Source organism: Chrysemys picta, chromosome 19, assembly GCF_011386835.1.
Source record: "Chrysemys picta bellii isolate R12L10 chromosome 19, ASM1138683v2, whole genome shotgun sequence".
In the NCBI taxonomy this organism is placed as follows: Eukaryota; Metazoa; Chordata; order Testudines; family Emydidae; genus Chrysemys; species Chrysemys picta.
In genome coordinates this window covers 17,495,189-17,516,963 of record NC_088809.1, presented here as the reverse complement: position 1 = coordinate 17,516,963, position 21,775 = coordinate 17,495,189, and the positions used below count along the sequence as shown (strand labels likewise).

At 46.8% G+C, this 21,775-nt stretch overlaps 1 protein-coding gene across 11 annotated transcripts in view; it reads right to left on the bottom strand.

Moving 5' to 3' along the window:
• CAMKK1 (calcium/calmodulin dependent protein kinase kinase 1) overlaps positions 1–21,775 on the bottom strand; it is a 192,604-nt gene that overhangs the window by 34,406 nt on the left and 136,423 nt on the right. The gene's annotated exons all lie outside the window — the stretch shown is intronic.

Sequence of the window (21,775 nt, the reverse complement as noted above, 5' to 3'; positions counted from 1 at the left end):
TAGATGAGCAATAGAACCTCATCAAGTAACATCGGCCAGTCTAGGATTAATAGAACTGCTTTCTACAACTCTGCCTGCCTGTTGTGTCACTGGGGAGCAGAGGGTGCTGGGGTTCATGGGGGCTTCTGAAGCATGCTGGAAGATCCCGGGGATGAGTGAGGGTGGTGAAACTCCCAAGTGGCTGGAGCAGCTGCCTGCAGAAACAGGGAGCCCAGGGCCCATATCAGGCCCCTCACCTTCTGCCACTGCTCCAATCTCACTCCTGCCACTTCCTGGTGGCACATGGCTGCCTGCTCAGCAGATGCCACTGCAGCCTCCAGTGTCCAAAAGGTGCAATTGCAGGCAAATGCCCACAGCCTTCCAGCAGCTTGGCCAGATGCATGGCATCTCAATCAAGATGCAGCATTCTGTGGGAGGACTGTCAAATGCGTGTCACATGAGATGCAGCCAGGGCTGTCAATCTGGCACTTTTCGCCAGCACTGAACAAACGTTAAGAGGAAAATCAAACTGATAAAGGCAATTAACCAAAGAGAGTGGGCATAGCCCCAGAGATCTTAATACCCAGGGAGAGGGAGTTTTGCTGTTGAAGAAGGAAATAATTACAGTCAAGTCTTGCAGATGGTGCAAAGCTTTACTCCATCTACCAGCTCCAAATGAATCCACAGGACTGCTCATGTGAGTAAAGGTTTGTGGGAGGCAGCCCAGGGGTTCCATTTTTTAGATGTTTATCTCAAAATTGCAATTCTACTTGACTAATCTACATAACATTAGACCCCCCACACAGAAAGAAACATGCCCACATGAGAAGACTGGAAGATTGAGGGGGCTAAGATAGCATCCTTGTGCCAAGGGGAACTGACACATCAAAAAAATCAGTGAACATTTTCAGTTTGAAAGAGGCTGTTTTAAACCCGAGTGATAATCAGATTGCCGATGCCAGAACTCTGGAGAATACCACCATGCTCTAGTTGTGCCATAAACAGGAACCTTTGAAAGAGACACAGAATGTTTTATTCTAAAAGAGAATAAAAGGAAAGAAAAAAATATTCCAACCTTGAAAATAACAACCACTCTCATGTTCAGAAATGTGCCCTTACAAGCTATTGTCACAGGAACCCTTTCATAGCAAAGTCATGTTTCAAACCAGCTTCCATTCTGAAATGTTACAAACAGGAAAGATTGCAATTATGATTAGGTTGAATGAATGAACTGCTTCCTGGGCAAGTGAGAATGGACTCTAAGTCTTAACTGGTTTATAGCACTGCCAAATATCAGATCCAGCTGAATTATATAAGGTGGAAAAGCTCATCATTGCAGATCACGAGGTCAAGAGATAGCCTTACAACAAATTCACTACTTGGTTTGCAGTTTATCCTGGAGGCAATACTGTTGAGATAAGAAAAGGAATTTTTATGTCCTGGAGTAAAGGGGAAGAAGGAAATTATAAAATGAAAACCAGGTGCATTGTACAGCAATATCGTGACAGCAGTATTCAATTTAAACAAAAACTTTCAAAAAAGGTTATCTGAAATGTCACTGTCATCTAAAGCAAAGTGTTATATAAGAACTTGAATAGCATACAACAATCTAATTGATTTCTTTGTATGATACTATGTGTTTACCCAGTATCACTGTGCCTCTGTTTGCGTAGTGAACAGATTCTTTTAGTAAGTATTCTTCTTTAAGAGCTAATCTAGATGCATAATGGACCAATTCCCAGACAAATGCTCACAGGACAGTGCTAAGAAACGTCAGTGGTCATTCTAGCCCAGATTTGCTGTTGCTGTGCAATTATATCGTGATGTGAATCGGTTAACTCTTGTGAGAGGCTGACTAGACAATCTGGGTAAACACCAAACACCCTATGACAACAGTAATTATTATCAGACATCTGCTGCCGAGCAAACCTATTGATGAGCTGACATTTCATTATGGTAATGCAAGAAAGAAAATGAAACTGCAGTTTCCCTTCAGGAAATGATTAGCTGCCTTTCATGCAGGTGTGAAATATAAGATTCTTAAAGAATAAGCCAGAGACTGCAGGGCTCAGATTCTCAACACATTTTTGCAAGTAAAATACAGGCCATGAAATATAGGTCAGATTAATTCAGCTGTGGAGTTAAAGTCTATTGAAATCGATGGAGTTTTACACCAGGGGAGAATTTAGTCCGGGATTTTTATTATTTCATCCATAAAACAAAGTAAAACATGATTCCAAGTCAAATAAATATTTATCTTTCAAAATATATTACTTGTCTTTGTGAAATCTAATAAAAAGATAGTAAATACAAGCTCTTTGGTGTAGAAACTGTTGTTGATGATATGTTTGTACAGCACTCAGAACAATTAGGCCCTGATCTAGGTACAATCACAATATAAAATGTTAAATAATATGTACTACAAATAAATACATAATAAATTGTAACCGGGATCAAGTTCACAAGTCATTATGTTCAAGGATTGCAAATGAGTATTATTTGTTTATTTGTATTATAGTAATAGTTAGAGGACACAACCAATATTGGGGCCCCATTGTGCTAGGCACTACACAAACATGGTGAGAGATAGTCCTTTCCTTGTAGAGTTTACAGACTAAATTTTCAAAACCACCTAAATGGCATAGGAGCCTTAGTCAAAATTTGACTTATAATCTAAATAGAGAAGACACTGAAAGCAGGTGGGGAAACAAGCAGAAAGGTGAAGTGACTTGCCCAAGGTCAAATGGCTGGTCAACGGCCAATCCAGGTCTCCTGAGCACCAACCCAGGGTCATATTTCAGTGCCTCTCTAATAGTAGTGACCAGAGGCACTGACTTTGGGATTTTCTGGGGGGTGCTGGACCCCCGCTCTGCTCCAGGCCCCGCCCCTACTCGACCCCTTTCCTCAAGCCCAATCCCTGCCCCCACCCCACAACTTCCCACCCTCTCCCCTTGCCTCTTCCTGCCCCTCCCCCCAGTGCCTCCTCCATGCTGCTGAACAGCTGACCGCGGTGGGCAGGAGGTGCTGGGAGGAGCTGATCGGCAGGGCCGCCAGCGGGTGGGAGGCGTTGGCGGGGAGGGGAAGGAGCTGATCTGTGGGGCTGCTTGTGGGACTGCCAGTGGGTGCTGAGCACCCACTATTTTTTTCCTGTGGGTGCTCCAGCCCTGGAGCACTCATGGAGTCGGTGCCTATGGTAATAACGGCATTATACCAGTTAACTCAAAGATATTTACACTATTACCCCCACCTTCTCCCCTACACAACCTCCTGTTACATATGCGAAAGCCATACTGATGAGAATAGAACCATTTCTAAACATTGCAGTCCAAATTCCCTGCTGATGTAAATGGGAGGAGCTCTGTTGACTTCAGTTGTGTGTTGCTCATTTACAACAATGGATAATTTGGTACTGAACTGCTAGCTAGAACACCCCCTCTAATTACTTATAGTAAGTAATAAAATGACCTAGAGGGGAGCCTAAAATCAAAGAAATCTGTCCTCAGTTCTAGTGTGGGCCATGTATAGTTAGTTTTTCTATCCTGAAGAGTTTGCAACATTATTTCAAACACAGGGAGAGCTCTGCAAACCCATTCCCAGGTGGATATAGTTCTTCAAAGAAATCTCAATGGAGCAAACAGAGCTGTTAGTCCCAGGTCTCACATTACTGTGAAATGCATTTGATACATATGGGGCTGTGTAAGGAACGATAAAATATAGTTCCATATGGACTTGACCCTAGTCAATGAAAACAACTCCCAGTGATTTCTGGTCCTATGAAAAGAACCAAGAACTATTTATCCATACAACATAAATAAACATCAGATTTCAAAAAAATTCCCAGCCAACCAGCTTTGGAAATAAGAGAATTCCAGATCTCTCATGAATGAAATAAAAGTAACTTGCTAATTTTAATTAGAAAGGGGACGAAGCTGCAAACTTTGGATTCAGGTCCGAAATTCTGTAAAGTACGGGAGCATTTAACTTGGGCCATCTCCAGTTTTAATAGAGACCATAATAAAACTGTAAAACTTATTGCGATTGCTGACTCATGTAACTAGATCGTGCAAACAAATTGGAGGCAAATAATATGAGACAACAGCCATCTACTGTATCAGCTGATTAGCTGAAAGAAAAACATAAGACACCTGATCTCTTAAAGTAATGAATATCAAAACAACCACTCGTGACATAGGTGGAAACCACGCTGAAGACCACATGGAAGTATGCTTGTTACAGTGTCACGTAGTTTAGTTTAATTACTCTGTAGCTCCATGCTGTGTTTTATAGGAAGATCCTCTGAAGAATGACCAAGGGTCCTGTGACTTTTGCCCTTTAAAAGAGTGACTATTGCATGCATTGGAACCCGTAGGGATTAAACAGACTGCAGAGGGGGCGCTTTTTGTAACAGAAAATGACCCTGGATAACAGTTCTCTTGCATATCATTTTGCTTGCAGCAAAATTTCAGCAAATCAGTGTGATTTGCATTTCCAGTACAAAAGACTGCTGCAGTGACAGGGCTGTGGGTTGCTGCAATGACAGGAAACACTGGAGTTGTCGCCTCACAGTATGGAGAAATAAAGAGAAAGCTCAAGAGAAAAAGCTAAACATCCTGTCCCAACTGCCCTGAAAACAAAGGGCTTATCAGCATAAACAACCTTTAGATAAGCTCCCCATTATCATATAGTGAGACAACAGCACAAGCAGCATACATTTGTGCCACTGTTGGCTCCTGAAGACCCACAGACAGATCACAACAAGAGAGTTGGTGATATTTATCCACAGTAAAATTAAATTGCGTAGTTTACACTCGCACCATATTAACACTCTATTTCATCAGTGATCAGAGTGCTCAGGGTTAGGTTGTCTCCTGGATCCCTGTTAACGCAAGTAATAGTGGTTGGAATTAAAGGCAATCATGTTAAGCCTATTGGTCATTATCACCAGAAACATCAGCCACAAGGTGAGGGAAATTAACAATACGACCTTTTCTTGGTTCTAAGTATTAAAAACTATGAACTAAACATACATAACAACAAGACAGCAGAGCTGTATGAACATATTGTATAGAAAGACATACAGAACATACAGATCAACACTCATCAAAATAAACTTAATAAAAACAAATACTAGTTCTTATCTAAACCTAGTCTAGGAAGTCCTTACCAGCACTCTCCCAGTTCCTCCAGAGACATATGTGGGGCGTCTAGCCAGGGAATCAGCGGGAGCCTCAACATTTACCCCATTTTGCTTGTAGGCAGCACTTGCTTGTAGGGAGTTACTTCAGCTTGTGACTGCACACTTTATAAAAGCTGTTCAGGGCATCTCGATCGTGTCCCGAACATGCATTCCCCCACCCAGTAAGTCAGAGCACACTTTCAGGCCAGCACCGTTGGTATGAATAAATAATGATTTTCTCCCTAACAGATCCGACTGTTTTCTGTATACTGGTATGAACTGAGGCTGGTTTTCCAGGCTGATATGAAGCAGTTAGTATTTCAGTCGTATACTGTGGACTGATGTGGTTCACCTGGTCCAGCAGACAGGAATCCAACATTAACAGATGATCTTCAACTACTGTAGAGACAAATGCTGTAATGAGACATTTGTTCTCTTCTCTCAGCAGCTGAAGACATTGCTTGATTAGCCATAAACCAGTTGGTCTTTTCTCTGGACCATACCATGGCACTTGGCTTTGAGAAACCTTTCTGATTGATCTTTACCCACAGTACAGTGAGCAGAGCTGTAATCTGATCACACTCCTTCCACATACCCAAGATCCTGAGTGCAACAACCACTCTAGGGACAGCCAAATAATGCATTCACTGGTTACTCCAGTATAAAGATAATAGATCTGATCCTAAAATAGTGTAAATCAATATAGATCTGGCCCAATCGGAACACAGTTTTCTGGTAAAAAATCCCAGAGTAGATGATTTGTCAAAGACTTCAAACAAATAGTTTAAGTTGTTCATTTTGGCTGGAAATTGTTTTGCTTGTTAGTGCTGAGATTGGCTGCTCACTAGAACAAGCTCCCTGTGTACAAGTTGCTCTGCTGTCTCAATGCTAACTGACAGACCTGATTTTAAAAATAAATCAATACTGCTTCATAATGAAAATGAAACGTACAATATCACAGTTAAAGCCCCTGGGGGAAAATCTGCTTCTGGAGCTCTCGGTTAAATTCAGTTTTATTAGAGTCATCCTTCATTTCTGTGGGAAAACAGCAGCAATTCAGGCACTATTTGGATCTTAATAATAATTCTTATCCTTCTTATAGCATCTTCCATCCAGGAATCTCTAAACATCCATTAATTGAGTTTCACAACAGCCCTTGTGAGAGAGGCAAGTATTACTAATGGGGAAGCCGAGGCACAGAATTTTCAAGCATGTCTACTAATTTGGAGGGCCCAACCTGATACACAAAGAGCTTGATTATCAGAGATGCTGAGTACCCACAACTCCAACTGAAATCAGAGCAGCTGAATGCTCAGTGACTCTGAAAATCAGGTTGTTGGTGTCTAAATGTGGGCCCCATAAAAATGAATCATCCAAACTTTTGAAAACTTGGCTTTTAATGTTTTTTTAAAACAATGCATTTTCACTTAATTGATGCTAGAAGTGAGGAAATATGGTTATGGATGTATAGTACAAAACCGCTGAAAATCTAAGGCTACCATTCATTAGTATAAGAACATGAGGCCTGCCATATTGGATCAGACCAATGGTTCATCTACTGCAGGATGCTCTGACAGTGGCTAGTATCAGCTGCTTCAAAGAAAGGTGCAAATAACCACGTAGCAGGCACTTATGGGATAACCTGCTTATGTGGAAAGTTTTTCCTAACCCATATCAGTCCCAGGTTGGCTTACATCCCTCCAAAACTCTTGATATATTTGTTTCAACTTTGTCCTCCTCCACCTCCTTCACTGCCCACTTCACCAGCTTCTCAAGAGTGGTGTCTCTATGCTCCTGAATGACAGGCCTGAAGAGAGACAGAGGGACTTTAATGCAGAAATGCTGGAAGGGTTTGGTGCTACATTTTGCTGTTCTTGACTCATATCAGCAAGAGTCTGATCCTGCAAACATTCCAGACACAGAGTTCCCATTGAGAAAGGTCCTGTGTTCTGAGCCCTGGATGAAGCAAAGCATCCATACTCAGGACAGCACTTAAGCACATGCTTAATGATAACTTAAGCATGTGTGATTCAAGTTAAGCAGATGCTTAAATTCTTTTCTGAACGGAGGTCAGAGTGCTTGCAGGCTCAAGTGCCAAGTTAGCTCAATCCAAACTACTACAATGACATCAAAATGAGAAACCCTCAAGAACCACTATCACAAATGTCACCCTTGCTGTCAATCCTCCTCTGACCTCTGTAGGTGCTCCAGCCAGGTCAGCATCCAACAATACTCCATTCACCCAGTGTGCCACACTAATGGGCCTATACCCAAGGGAAATACAACTGTAAATTGCATTGTGCTGCAGCATTATTGTAGAACACTGAAAAATGTGTGCGACAGACGTACAGTGCTGCAGGAAAGCCTCCTTAGGCTGTACTCTTTCAATGAATGCACTGTGGTATGATGAGTGGGACTGGAGACCATAAGAACATAAGAATGGCCATAGTGGGTCTAACCAATGGTCCATCTAGCCCAGTGTCCTGTCTTTTGGCAGTGGCTAATGCCAGATACTTGAGAGGGAATATACAGAACAGGGCAACTATTGAGTGATCCATCCCCGGTCATCCAGCCCCAGCATCTGGCAGTCACAGGCTTAGGGACACCCAGAGCATGGGGTTGCATCCCTGACCATTTTGGCTAATAGCCACTGATGGATCTGTCCTCCATGAACTTATCGATTCTTTTTTGAACCCAGTTATACTTTTAGCCTTCACAACATCCCTGGCAACGAGTTCCACAGGTTGACTGTGAAAAAGAGGGTCAGGTTTTAGAAGGAACCTAGTTTGGTAGTCAGGCTGCTATTGGATAAACACAGGTTTCTCTCTGTGTGCATACTCCATCCAGATCTCTTTCCTACAACTCTGCCTGTCTGCTGCATTCCTTAATGCTAATGAAGCATGAAAAGAGCACATCTGTCTGTTCTGGTCCTTTTATAGAACCATCACCATGCCATCCTTCAGGGGTGATAATACAGCACATTTCACAAGCACAAAACTCACCTTTAAATGAGAACCCTCTCTTCCCTCATTTCTAGACACATCCACTTGCAGACTCTAAAATAGGCTGTGCTTGTCATTCAAAAACAGACATTTGGGAATTGTTCATCCATACCAACCGGCAGAAAAAAGCAGGAGGGGGGAAATGGGAGATTACTCCCCATTGTCTTTTAAAACAGCTTCCTTCTCTGCTCTCCCTGCTGGAAATCCCAGGGCCTGAGCACTTCATTACTAATGCTCCAAAACCCCATTACAAAAAATTGCCACATATTAGCACCTAATGCTATTTACTAAGGCTGGTGCTGAATTATATTTGATTAAAACAGAAGCCGGTTTCTGTTCAAGGGCAAAAGCAATCCATATGGTGCTGCTGCAGAGTCTGCTTAGTATTACCCTCACATCAGCCCTGTAGTGGAGAAATGATTTAACACCCCACCAAGGAAGCTGCAGCAGCAGCCGATAAAGCTTAAAACGAAACGCTGTTCTTTGAAGCAAGGCTCCGATGCCAGTTTGCAGTGTTCCACGGACACCAAGAATGATCCAAAGCAAGTGGACATGCCAGTAGCTACATTTAAGAGACAGCCTGCTTCCTGTGACCATTTACACCTTTATATTTAGCCTAGTGCTCAGTGCAGAGGGTTGTAAATCAGGACTTCTGGGTTTCATTCACTAGTCTAACACCAAATTGCTTTATGACCTTGACCAAGTCACATGGGCCAGAATTTTCAGGAGGGATCAGCCCCTGGACACACGGCCAGATTTTCAACAGAGCTCAGCGCAGTAAGTGCATATTGGGTACTCAGCTCCTTTGAAAATGTGGCCACAAAACTTCGTAATGGGAGCTTCTGGCAGCTGAGCTCTTTGGAAACTTTGAATTCGTAGCATAAGCAAAATCAGTTGTCACAGATTAGGCATAAGTGCCAGAATCTCCTACACTAAAACCAACATTTTACAGGCATTTAGCAAGGTCAGGGAAGAACATTTAATGAGAGGCGGGAGAACCAGGACATAATAGATTTATTACAATACTCACAAACACTGGCTATGTTCTTACTGCTTATATTTCAGCAGTGCCTAGAGGCCCAGTTGAAACCAGGGCCCCACTGTGCTAGGTGCTGTGTATATACATAATAAAAGACAGTCCTTGCCTAGATGGGTCTTCAAATTAAACAGACAAGAAGTGGGAGAAAAGAAGGATTATTATCCTTATTTTACGGATGGGAACTGATTCATAGAGAGTTTAAGTGATTTACAAAGGTCATACAGGGAGTCTATGGTAGAGTCAGGAACTGAACCCAAATCTCCTGAGTTCCATGCCAGTGTCTTAACCACAAGACCATCCTTCCTTCTCCATGTGCATTATGTGCTTACAGCTACATTTGCAAAATCCAAAACAAGACCCTGGGTACACCAGGGCTTTTCCTTGCCATGTCACCAGCGTTTGAATTTACCCATCTCTTGATAACAGTCCTGAGAATACTCTTAAAACAAACACACTGTAATTGACTCTTCTGTTGATATATTTACTTAATTCCTCTTTTAAGATAATGGGAATTATATTCACATATTATTGGTACAGAAGAAAGATTACGCCTTATCATGGAAAAGCCAGCTTTTGATCAGCACAGCAGGCATTTATATATTGTTCTGGGTTTAGTGTATGGTGCAGGGCTTCAGGAGCTGGTGGGGGATTTTACTGAGAATTGCTTTGTATGACTGTACTGCTGGAAAGGTAACTTCCCAATGGTTTTAGCTGCACTTCATTATCCTTTCCTGTTCCTCTTTCTGACCCACTAGTTCAACTAACAGATGACAGGGGTTCCCTTGAGTGGACAGTAGACCTGCCACATAGTAGGCAAAGTGGGTTTTCCTTAATACAATCAATAGAGAGACTTTACATTTCCTAGTGCAAAAGTGGCAGAAAGAATGGATTTTCTTCATTTCACTCACAGCAACTGCAGCTGTTCCAGCTTCTTGTGATCCAGGTAAAACTAATATCATGCTTGCGGATAAACTGCAAAGGGACAAATCCTGCAGTTCATCTTTACTATGGCATAACTCCCACTGCAACCAATGGGAGTTTAGCCTGTGTAAAGACTCCAGAGTCAAGCCCTTACAAAATGAAGCTAATTGACAAGTTCCTCAATTAAAACTCTAGAGTTTGGGCCCGATCTGGGTATCTGAACCCAACCTCACCCTAAAATTTTGAAGAGTTCGGGGGGGGGGTCACATTTGAGATTCTAGTTAAACCCATCTATAGTAAACACATAGAGGCCAAAATCTGTAATTCTGTAGTGAGATGAGGAAGATGTTACATAAATTGCTATGGCATGCCAGTGTTTATACTGGACCTTTAATTACATACAGTAAGAGGGAATGGTCTCTTTTCAATTCATGCTAAGTAAAATTTATTCTTAAAATATTTTTAACTCTTACAATACTTAACAGTAACAAATACAATTACAAAAACACTTTACATCAATACAATCCTAAAGGATGCCACAAACATTTACACTATATCCATTTGGTACCAGTGAAACACAGCCACTTCGGGGAGGCCCCCGGGGTGGAGGAGAGAGAAGGAGAGTAGGATGAGCATAGCAGTCAACCACTGCACTGTGTGGAGGACACTGGGGTAATTCCCATCCCACCCTGGACAAAGTGCCATGGAGTTTTAACTCTGCAATTCCCAAAGCCACAAACTGGCACATTTTGTCTATGGCAGTGGTCCCCAACCTTTTTGTGGCCAGTAGCATATTCATGTTTTCAGAAGAGTGTGGCGGGCGCCAACAATTTTTCAAGGCTTATTTTGTATTTGTACATTAAATAATACAAAAAACATCATATTTAATATTACATACTATATGAATCCATAAGATAAAAAAGGTAATTTTACATGTAAAAGGTATTAATTAAATTATTCGGCAATTACTCTTTCACCTTACCGTGTGAATTTGCTCTTTTTTATCTACCTGTAAGAAAAATTAAGGAGTTTTTACAAAATAAATATCAAACAGTTTTCATCTTATTTATTTTAAAAAAGTAAAACATTGTTGAACTGCTGGTCCAAATATATTTACTATTCTTACTTTAACATAGATAGCCAGTTATGGTTAATTAAAAATATTTTTTGTATTGTTACTTGTCTCTGGATTTCAATAAACAAACAAATATGAAAAAAAGTTAACACAAGTTAATCATACACGCTCATCCATTTTCCTACTTAATGGAAAATAGGTATCATTAATTCACGTGGTTTTTCTAATAAAGTCAGTGTGATTTTTGGCACTGCATTACTTCAGCCAATTTTTCGTAGTTGGGAGAGTAGGATGATATTCCTGTTCGTAAGCAATCGTCAAGATGGGCATCTGTAAGCCGAGATCTGTATTTTGATTTTATGATGTTCATTGTTGAAAACAGAACTTTGTATAATAAATGGAACCGAAATAAGATTTTATTTTGTATGCTACATTTTTTAAGGTTAGAAACTTTTTTCCGTCAACCAGATTCCAAAAATTTTCATCTGTTGCATAGGATTTTAGAACAATATGATTTTGAAGGTCCAAAATCTCCAGTTCCACGTCTTCTGTTCTTACTTGAATGAGACTCGCAATTGATGTAGCCATTTCTGTTACCTCTATTTGGCAAGTAAAAGGATTCACAAGAAAGGCAACTACAGGCTCAATGATGTTGAACTGTTGAAATCTCTTTTCAAATTGTTCCAGAAGTGTTTGAATGTGGATAACAAATGGTGATGGGTTAAAATCACGGTCACATACCATTTTCTTCATACTTGGGAAATGTATGAGAGACTTCGTCTTCATATGTGACATCCACAAGATCAGTTTTGCTTTGAATGATTTTACAGAACCTATCATTTGAGCCACATGTTTGTCTTTTCCCTGGAGCTCAAGATTTAAAATGTTCAATTTGTCAGTGATGTCGGCAAGAAAAGCCAAGTCCATTAACCAGCTGGAGTCTTCTAGTTGCTCAAAGTTCTGATTTGTGGACTTCAGAAATTCTTTGATCTCTTCAATTAAGCTTAAAAAACGTGCAAGAACTTTACCTTTGCTCAGCCATCGTACTTCTGTGTTCAAGATAAGATCAGAATGTTTATCATCAACATCTTCCAACAGGGCCTTAAAAAGTCGGTGTTGCAAAGATTTCGCTCTAATAGAGTTAATTATTTTAATAACGACATTCATGACGGGTTGAAAAGAAAGAACTTTGACGAACAAAGCTTCTTGGTGCATAATGTAGTGATAAGACAAAGTTCGGAAAAAGACGGTTACTCACCGTTGTAACTGTTGTTCTTCGAGATGTGTTGCTCATATCCATTCCATTAGGTGTGTGCGCGCCGCGTGCACGATCGTCGGAAGATTTTTACCCTAGCAACACCGGCGGGTCGGCTGTGGAGCCCCCTAGAGTGGCGCCTTCATGGCGCTGAATATATACCCCAGCCGACCCGGCGCCCCCTCAGTTCCTTCTTGCCGGCTACTCCGACAGTGGGGACGGGGGGCGGGTTTGGAATGGATATGAGCAACACATCTCGAAGAACAACAGTTACAACGGTGAGTAACCGTCTTTTCTTCTTCGAGTGCTTGCTCATATCCATTCCATTAGGTGACTCCCAAGCCCAACTTAGGCGGTGGGGTCGGAGTGAGACATCGCTGTGTGCAAAATCGCTGATCCGAAGGCAGCATCGTCCCTGGACTGTTGCACTAGTGCATAGTGTTCCGTAAACGTGTGGACTGACGACCAAACCACAGCTCTACAAATGTCCTGGATCGGAACTTGCGCCAGGAAAGCCGTCGAGGAAGCTTGGGCCCGCGTGGAGTGAGTGGTGAGGTGTGGTACTGGGACACCTGCCAGATCGTAGCAAGTCCGGATGCAAGACGTAATCCAGGAGGATAGGCGTTGTGATGAGACCGGTGAGCCTTTCATTCGGTCGGCCACTGCAACGAAGAGTTGCGTCGTCTTTCTAAAGGGCCTTGTGCGGTCAATATAGAAGGCCAGGGCCCTGCGTACGTCCAGAGAATGCAAACGTTGATCCTGGCGAGTAGCATGTGGTTTAGGGTGAAAGACCGGGAGAAATATATCCTGGTTGATATGAAATGGAGAGACCACCTTAGGGAGAAAGGCAGGATGTGGACGAAGCTGCACTTTATCCTTATGGAAAACTGTGTAAGGGGGCTCGGATGTAAGCGCCCTGAGTTCAGAAACGCGCCTTGCTGAGGTGATGGCTACGAGGAAGGCTGTCTTCCAGGATAGGTACAGAAGTGAACAGGTGGCCAGTGGCTCGAATGGATGACCTGTGAGCTTGGAAAGAACCAGGTTGAGGTCCCACGTCGGAACGGGCTGACGTTGTTGTGGGTACATCCGGTCTAAGCCCTTGAGGAATCTAGCGACCATCGGGTTAGAAAATACCGAGGACGCGAGTTCCCCTGGATGAAAGGCCGATATAGCGGCCAGGTGAACTCTAATTGAAGATATCGCCAACCCTTGCTGTTTTAGGGAGAGGAGATATTCCAAAATGAGAGGAATAGGTGCGTGCAACGGGGACGTGGCTCGCTGTTCGCACCAACAGGAGAATCGCTTCCACTTGGCCAAGTATGTGGTTCGTGTTGAGGGCTTCCTACTGCTCATCAGAATCTGTTGGACAGAGTGGGAACACTGTTGCTCTGCCCGGGTGAACCATGGAGCAGCCACGCCGTGAGGTGGAGTGATTGCAGGTCGGGGTGACGCAGGCGACCGTGGTCCTGAGAGATGAGGTCCGGGCATAATGGAAGCGGGATCGGTGTCCGAACCGAGAGTTCCAACAGCGTGGTGTACCAATGTTGTCTCGGCCACGCTGGGGCGATCAGAATCACCTGTGCCTGGTCTCTGCGCAATTTGAGCAGTACCTTGTGGACCAGAGGAAACGGAGGGAAGGCATAAAACAGGTGGTCCTTCCATGGAAGGAGAAACGCATCCGAGAGGGAGCCCGGGGCTCGACCTTGCAGGGAGCAGAACACGTGGCACTTCCTGTTGTCTCGAGATGCAAACAGGTCTATCTGGGGAAACCCCCACTTCTGGAAAACGGAATGTATGATGTCCAGACGGATAGACCATTCGTGTGTTTGAAAGGACCTGCTGAGTCGGTCCGCCAGAGTGTTCTGGACTCCAGGGAGGAACGATGCCGTGAGATGGATTGAGTGGGCGCTGCAGAAGTCCCACAGGCGAATGGCCTCTTGGCATAGAATTGACGAACGTGCTCCTCCTTGCTTGTTGATGTAAAACATGGCCGTGGTGTTGTCGATGAGAACTAACACACAGCGGCCACGTAGGAGGTTGAGAAATGCCTGGCACGCCAGGCGCACCGCCATCAGTTCCCGAACATTGATGTGCAGGGCTAGCTGGGGTGCAGTCCACAGGCCCTGGGTATGGTGCTCGTTGAGATGGGCGCCCCAACCCAGAGAAGAAGCGTCTGTGACCAGGTGCAGAGAGGGTTGTGGTGCGTGAAACGGCATCCCTTCGCAAACCACATTGTGATCTAGCCACCATGTGAGGGAGGTCAGGACCGAGTTCGGGATTGTCACCACCATATTCAGGCTGTCCCGATGTGGGCGGTATATTGATGACACCCAGGTCTGGAGTGGGCGAAGCCGAAGTCTGGCATGCCTGGTTACGTACGTGCAGGAAGCCATGTGACCCAGCAGGGCAAGGCACGACCTCACCGTGGTAGTTGGGAAGGCCTTGAGTCCTTGAATGAGGCTCGTGATGGTGCAAAAGCGATTGTGTGGCAGGATGGCTTGTGCACGTCTGGAGTCTAGAACCGCACCGATGAATTCTATTCTCTGGGTAGGTTCTAGAGTGGATTTGTCCTTGTTGAGTAGGATACCCAACCTGTTGAATGTGTGCACTATTATGTGGACGTGATCGCGAATTTGTTGTTTGGTGCGACCGCGTACCAGCCAGTCGTCTAGGTACGGGAACACCTGTATCCCTTGCCGACGAAGGTACGCTGCCACGACAGCCATACATTTCGTGAACACCCGTGGGGCCGAGGATAGGCCGAAGGGAAGGACTGCAAATTGGTAGTGCACCCTGTGTACCACGAATCGCAGGAAGCGTCTGTGAGGCGGGTAAATAGCAATGTGAAAGTATGCGTCTTTCATGTCGAGGGCGGCGAACCAGTCTCCAGGATCGAGGGAAGGAATAATGGCCCCCAGAGAGACCATGCGGAACTTCAACTTTACTACGAATTTGTTGAGTCCGCGCAAGTCCAAGATGGGTCGCAGACCTCCTTTGGACTTGGGAATGAGGAAGTAACGGGAATAGAATCCCCTGCCCCTTAATTCCACTGGAACCTCCTCTATGGCCCCCATAGCGAGGAGCGTAGAAACTTCCTGTATAAGAAGTTGCTCGTGAGAAGGGTCCCTGAAGAGGGACAGGGAAGGGGGGGAGGAGGGGGGAAAAGAAGAAAACTGGATAGCGTATCCCCTCTCCACCGTGCGGAGGACCCAACGGTCCGAAGTTATAAGTGACCAAGCACGGTGGAAGTGGGAGAGGCGATCCCGAAAGGAGGGGGCTGGATCCTGGGGGATGACTGGGGCGCCGTCCTCGACCGCACCTTCAAAAGTTCTGCCTGGGGCCTGAAGGTGGTCTAGGTGGCCCCTGGTTCTGACCAGGTTGAGGGCCGGTCCACCTTCTTCTACCACCTCGCCCTCGCCTCCGGGCCGAGTCCTGTCTCTGACGAGGCGGGGGGGGTAGAAGCGCTGGGGCTGCGGCCTAAATGGCCTGCGCTGAGGGCCCACAACATGCATCCCGAGGGAGCGCATGATTGTTCTCGAGTCCTTGAGGCTCTGCAGGCGAGAGTCCGTCTTATCTGAGAACAATCCATGACCCTCAAAAGGCAGATCTTGTAGGGTTTGCTGCAGCTCCGGAGGCAAACCCGAAACCTGAAGCCAGGAAATCCTACGCATAGCGATACCCGAAGCCAGGGTTCTCGCAGCTGAGTCTGCAATGTCCAAGGAGGCCTGCAAGGAGGTCCGAGCCACCTTCTTACCCTCCTCTACCATGGCTCCAAATTCTTCCCTGGACTCTTGGGGAATCAACTCCTTAAACTTCCCCATAGAGTTCCAGGAGTTGAAATTGTAGCGGCTCAGTAGCGCCTGTTGGTTTGCCGCTCTAAGTTGTAGCCCTCCGGCTGAGTAAACCTTACGGCCAAACAGATCGAGCCGCTTAGCCTCTTTTGATTTAGGCGCTGCAGCCTGCTGGCCGTGGCGCTCTCGTGCATTCACTGATTCCACCACCAGTGAACACGGTTGGGGGTGGGTATACAAGTACCCATAGACGGGACAAAGTATTTCCTTTCCACCCCTCTCGCTGTGGGTGGAATAGAGGCAGGAGTTTGCCATATCGTATCCGCATTCGTTTGGATCGTGCGGATCAGGGGTAACGCCACCCTCGATGGGGCATCCGCTCCAAGGATATTCACGATCGGGTCGTGCACCTCCACTATCTCCTCCGCCTGCAGGTCCATATTGCGGGCCATCCTACGCAGGAGATCCTGGTGAGCCCGAAGATCTATCGGAGGGGGACCCGTACATGAAGTGCCCGCCACTGCCTCATCCGGAGAGGAGGAAGAGGATGCCTCCGGTGGTACCGGATCCAAGGGGGGGTCCTGATCCCCCTGCTCTTGGGCCGGAGCATCACCTGCACTTGGGTCCCTGGTGTCGGGTGGCGTGGACACGGAAGCCTCCATGCCTCCTGGCGGAGGCCGAGAGATGGTGGATTCTGGGGCCCTTCTGACCGAGTGACCCGAGCGAGAGGTCGATGGTATTGGAGCCCCTTGCTCCTGGTGGTACGCCCACGGGGTCCAAAACGACCAGTGAGATGGTCCATGAGAGTGGTCCTCTGCCATCTCCTGCCAATGGCCGAAATTTTGTTCCTCGGCCTGCCCTTGAGGGGGGTATGCCGATCTCGACAGGTCCTCCGAGGAACGAGACACCGATCTTGACGGCCATGGCGGTGCCGAGAGAGATGAAACCATCCCGGTGGGCTGCGGTGCCGCACGGTGCCGGTCCGGAGATGATCTATCTCTGCGCGGTGCCGGCGATCGGTGCCGGGACCGCGACCGGTGCCGATGACCTCGTCGGTGCCGGGAGTCGGATCTGGACCTCGACGAGGACCTGGAGTATGCCCGGTGCCGGGAGCGACCCCTCGACGTCGAGCGTCGACCGTAGCGGTGCCGAGAACTACGTCTCGACGTTGATCGGTGCCGACGATCATATCGGTGCCGAGACGAAGAGCGGCGCCGCGAAGAAGATCTTGGCCGCGAGTACGACCGGTGCCGAGGTGATATTCGGTGCCGGGACTGCGAGCGGCGTGGGGACCTGCTACGGGACCTGGATCGGTGCCGAGGTTCCAGCCCTTGTGATGGCGGGCGCATCAAGGCAGGTTTCCCCCTCGACTGGACCGGGCGAGTCAACGGTGCAGTCGGTGCCGGTGGTTGAGGCGGTGCCGGCTCCGTGAGAGCTATTAAGTCTCTCGCCGCCGCGAAGGTCTCTGGAGTCGACGGGAGGCACTGTATCACCGCCGGCCTGGGAGGAGACGCTATTTGCACCGGACTCAACGGCTTCGGCGCCGGAGTCGACGGTGCTGGAGGCACCTGTTTCCGTTGCTCCACCGGCGGACGCGGCTCTACCCCCGGCACTGGGGGAGCCGGCGTCTTCGGCACGGATGTCCCCGTCTTATGGGCTTTTTTATGCCCCGGGGATAAGGACCGGCGCCGAGGCACTTGCTGTGCTTGCGGTGCCGACGAGGTCCGGTGCCGGGGAGGCTTGTCTGACGCCACTCGCGTGGTCGTCGTAGCCGGTGCCGCCGGGGCACTGCGCACCGAGGTGCTAGGCGCCGGGGCCTTGCCCGTGGAAGGAGTGTCCGGGCTAAGTGCCGCCTCCATCAGAAGTTGCCTGAGCCGAAAGTCCCGCTCCTTCTTGGTCCTTGGTCGGAAGGCCTTACAGATTTTACACTTATCTGTCTGGTGTGACTCTCCCAGGCACTTCAGACAGGAGTCGTGCGGGTCGCTCGTGGGCATAGGCTTAGCGCAGGAGGCGCACAGCTTGAAGCCGGGAGCGTTGGGCATGAGCCCGGCCCCGCGGCCGGGGGAGAAAGGGGGGAGACGACCCCCTTAATCCCCTGGACTACTTAGAACAACTTTAAAACTACTTAACTAATTTACTACAAACACTATAACTATAACTATAACTATAACTATGATACAACAATATAAGCTAGGGAAAGTGGAGAACAGCTAAGCAGCGCTCCACAGTTCCAACGACCGTCAGGGGCGGTAAGAAGGAACTGAGGGGGCGCCGGGTCGGCTGGGGTATATATTCAGCGCCATGAAGGCGCCACTCTAGGGGGCTCCACAGCCGACCCGCCGGTGTTGCTAGGGTAAAAATCTTCCGACGATCGTGCACGCGGCGCGCACACACCTAATGGAATGGATATGAGCAAGCACTCGAAGAAGAAGGATTCATTCTTCTTACAGAGTGCAATGAATCCATTGGCGCTGCCCATCATTGCTGGTGCCCCATCAGTGGTGATCGCAGACAGCTTGTGTAGTGCCATACTAACTGATGTTGCGTATGGATCACCTGGATCGATCAGTCTTCAGCTGTCGTTAAGACTGCGCCGATCATAACACATCCGTCCGCCATTCTTCTTGCATTCTTGCCTTTCTTCTCCACATTCGTCCGAAACGTTTTACAATGTCATCTTCCCACCTTCTTGGAGGCCGACCAGGCGGTCTTTTCTGTTCACGCGGGTACCACTCAGTAATGATTGCGGTCCACCTATTGTCTGTGAACCGTGCTATGTGGCATTATATCTGCTTTCCACAACAATATCTTTCACACCATTGCGTTCTCTAATAGTTTCATTTGGGATATGATCCAGAAGGGAAATTCCCCAACATAGCTCGTTGCATTGCCCTTTCAGCTACCGACAGCCACTGTTCTTCTCTCTTCGTCAGTGCCCATGTTTCACTGCCATACAGCATGGCTGGCAACACTGCTGAATTGAAGATATTTTTATGTGTGGTCTTGTTGATTTTTCCTTTGAGGATGTCCTTGATGGAATTAAACGCACACCATCCTGCCCGAATCCTTTGTGAGAGTTCTCCGTTCATGTCTTGGCGCATATTAACTTCTTTGCCCAAATATATGTACTGTTCCACTTCTTCAATTTCTTCTCCTGTTACCGTTATTCGGGCTTTTCATAAGACGTCTGATCGCATGTATTTCGTTTTGCAACGGTTCATTTTCAGACCGACCTGACAGCTTTTCTTGTCGAGTCTTTGTCGCATGCTCTGCAGTTGGTTGGTGCTTTCGGCCATTAGTACGATGTCGTCCGTGAATCTGAGATGAGAATTGTTCTCCATTTATATTAACACCACTCCTCCAATTGATCTTGTTCATAACCTTTTCAAGGCAGGCAGTAAATAGTTTTGGTGAAATCGTATCTCCTTGCTTTATGCCTTTCTCGATTGGGATGCGGAGGGGAGTTTCAAGGAGAGTAATGTCTGTTGTACATCCAGTATTCACTTCCTTCAACAAACTGATGTACTGCGTGTTAATGCCCTGCAATTCGAAGTACCTTAGTCCGAACTTACCGCGGGTCTAGACGCAGCAGGCAGGCAGGCTCCCCCGTCGATGCCGCGTACTCCTCTCGCTGAGCTGGAGTACCGGCGTCGACGGCAAGCACTTCCGGGATCGATCCGGGATCGATTTATCGCGTCTAGACAAGACACGATAAATCAATCCCAGAAGATCGATCGCTTACATCTGGACCAGGAAGTAAGTATAGACATATCCTTGGAGCGTTGGGAGAGGGATGTTGATTCTTGATTTGAACAGTTCTGTATAGAGGTCCTTGCAGACTTCCTCCATCCCTGCTCTGTCAATTACTGTCTCTCTGTCCTTGTTCTTCAATGCTGTTATGCTCAATCTATACTGCACCAATTCCCGCTTGCATGTCCTGAGGCTCTTGCGTGATTCAGTTGTTTTAAGGAGCTTTTCTTTCCGGAAGTTCTCAAAGTCGTCCTTCAGTTTTTGCCGTATGATTTGAATACATTATAGATGTCCTCACCCTTTGTTCGCCCTTTCATAGGCAATACTCTTAGTAACTCTTCTTTTACGGTGAAGTCACTAAATACCATCCTCACAATAACTGCCAACTGCGCTGTGTCCGATATATCTGTTGACTCATCAAATTGCAGTGAAAACCAGTCACATATTTCCAAGTCATCCTTTAGCTGAGTTTGCATGTCGCTTGAAATTGCATGTATCCTCCTCGTAACTGTGTTGTCTGATAACTGCAAGTTTTGTATTGCCGACAAAATCTCACCCGTGTTAGGAAATCCTTGAAACAGGCAATCAGCACCAGTCAAAAATGCTTCCTTCAACAATTCACCATCTTGAAAGGGTTTTTTCTTCCTTGCGAGCAGAGGAGCAATTTTAAAGGAAGCAATAGTAGCACTTTTAGACTTTACACTTGCCTAGTGAAAATAGATTGCTGGGCAGATAGAAGAAAATTAATCAACTCAAATCAAACCTCTCTCAACTCAGATTTAAGTGGATGGCTAATGTCAAAAGAGCCGTGATTAGTTTGGAAATGGCGTTCGACATTATGTTTTTTCGGCACTGCAACAGCACCCCCGCACAATAAGCAAAACCATTTCCCTTTATTTTCAATAAAACAATAGGATTCTTCCCACTCTGCGTTGAAATAATACGTACGTTGTCTTTTATTTGAATCACTCATTTTGGGGCAAAATGTTAAAAAAATAATAAATTGCAAAGCACAAGAAAACAGCAGTATCAGTGCAGGAAGAATACTCACATACAGGGCCAGCTCCAGGCACCAGTGGAGCAAGCACGTGCTTGGGGCAGCACATGCTACTGGGCAGCATTCCGTCCATTCTTGGGACGGCAGAATCTGAGCGTTTTTTTTTTTTTTTTGGCAGCAGTTCTGGGCAGCGCAGAGAGAAGCCGCGAGGACAGAGAACACCGGCGCCCGCAGCCTGCAGCCCCGGAGTACTCTGTCCCCAGCAGGTGTGGGGCCCCGGCTTCTCTCCCCTGCTGGGCAATAGGCGGGCGCACATAAATGCCCTGGCGGGCGCCATGGCACCCACGGGCACTGTGTTGGGGACCACTGGTGTATGGTTACAGAGAATTCAGGAATGGAGGAGTTAACGTCCATGCAAAGTAGAAGGAGCTCCTCCCCCAAAGCCCTGCCCCAACTCACTCCACCCCCCCTCGCTTGCTCTCCCCCACCCTCACTCACTTTCAATGAGCTGGGGTAGGGGGCTGGGGTGCAGGAGGGTGTGAGGGGTGCAAGCTCTGGGAGGGAGTTTGGGTGCAGGCGGGGGCTCTGGGCTGGCACAGAGTGTTGGGGTGCAGGAGGGGGTATAGGGTACTGGCTCTGGGAGAGGGGTCAGGGTTGGGGTGCTGAAGAGGTGGTACAGGGTGCTGACTCTGGGAGGGGGCTCAGGGTACAGGAGGAGGTTCACGGTGCTGGCTCCAGGAGTGGTCTCAGGGCTGGGGTGTGGCCTCCAGCGGCTCCTGGTTGGTGGTGC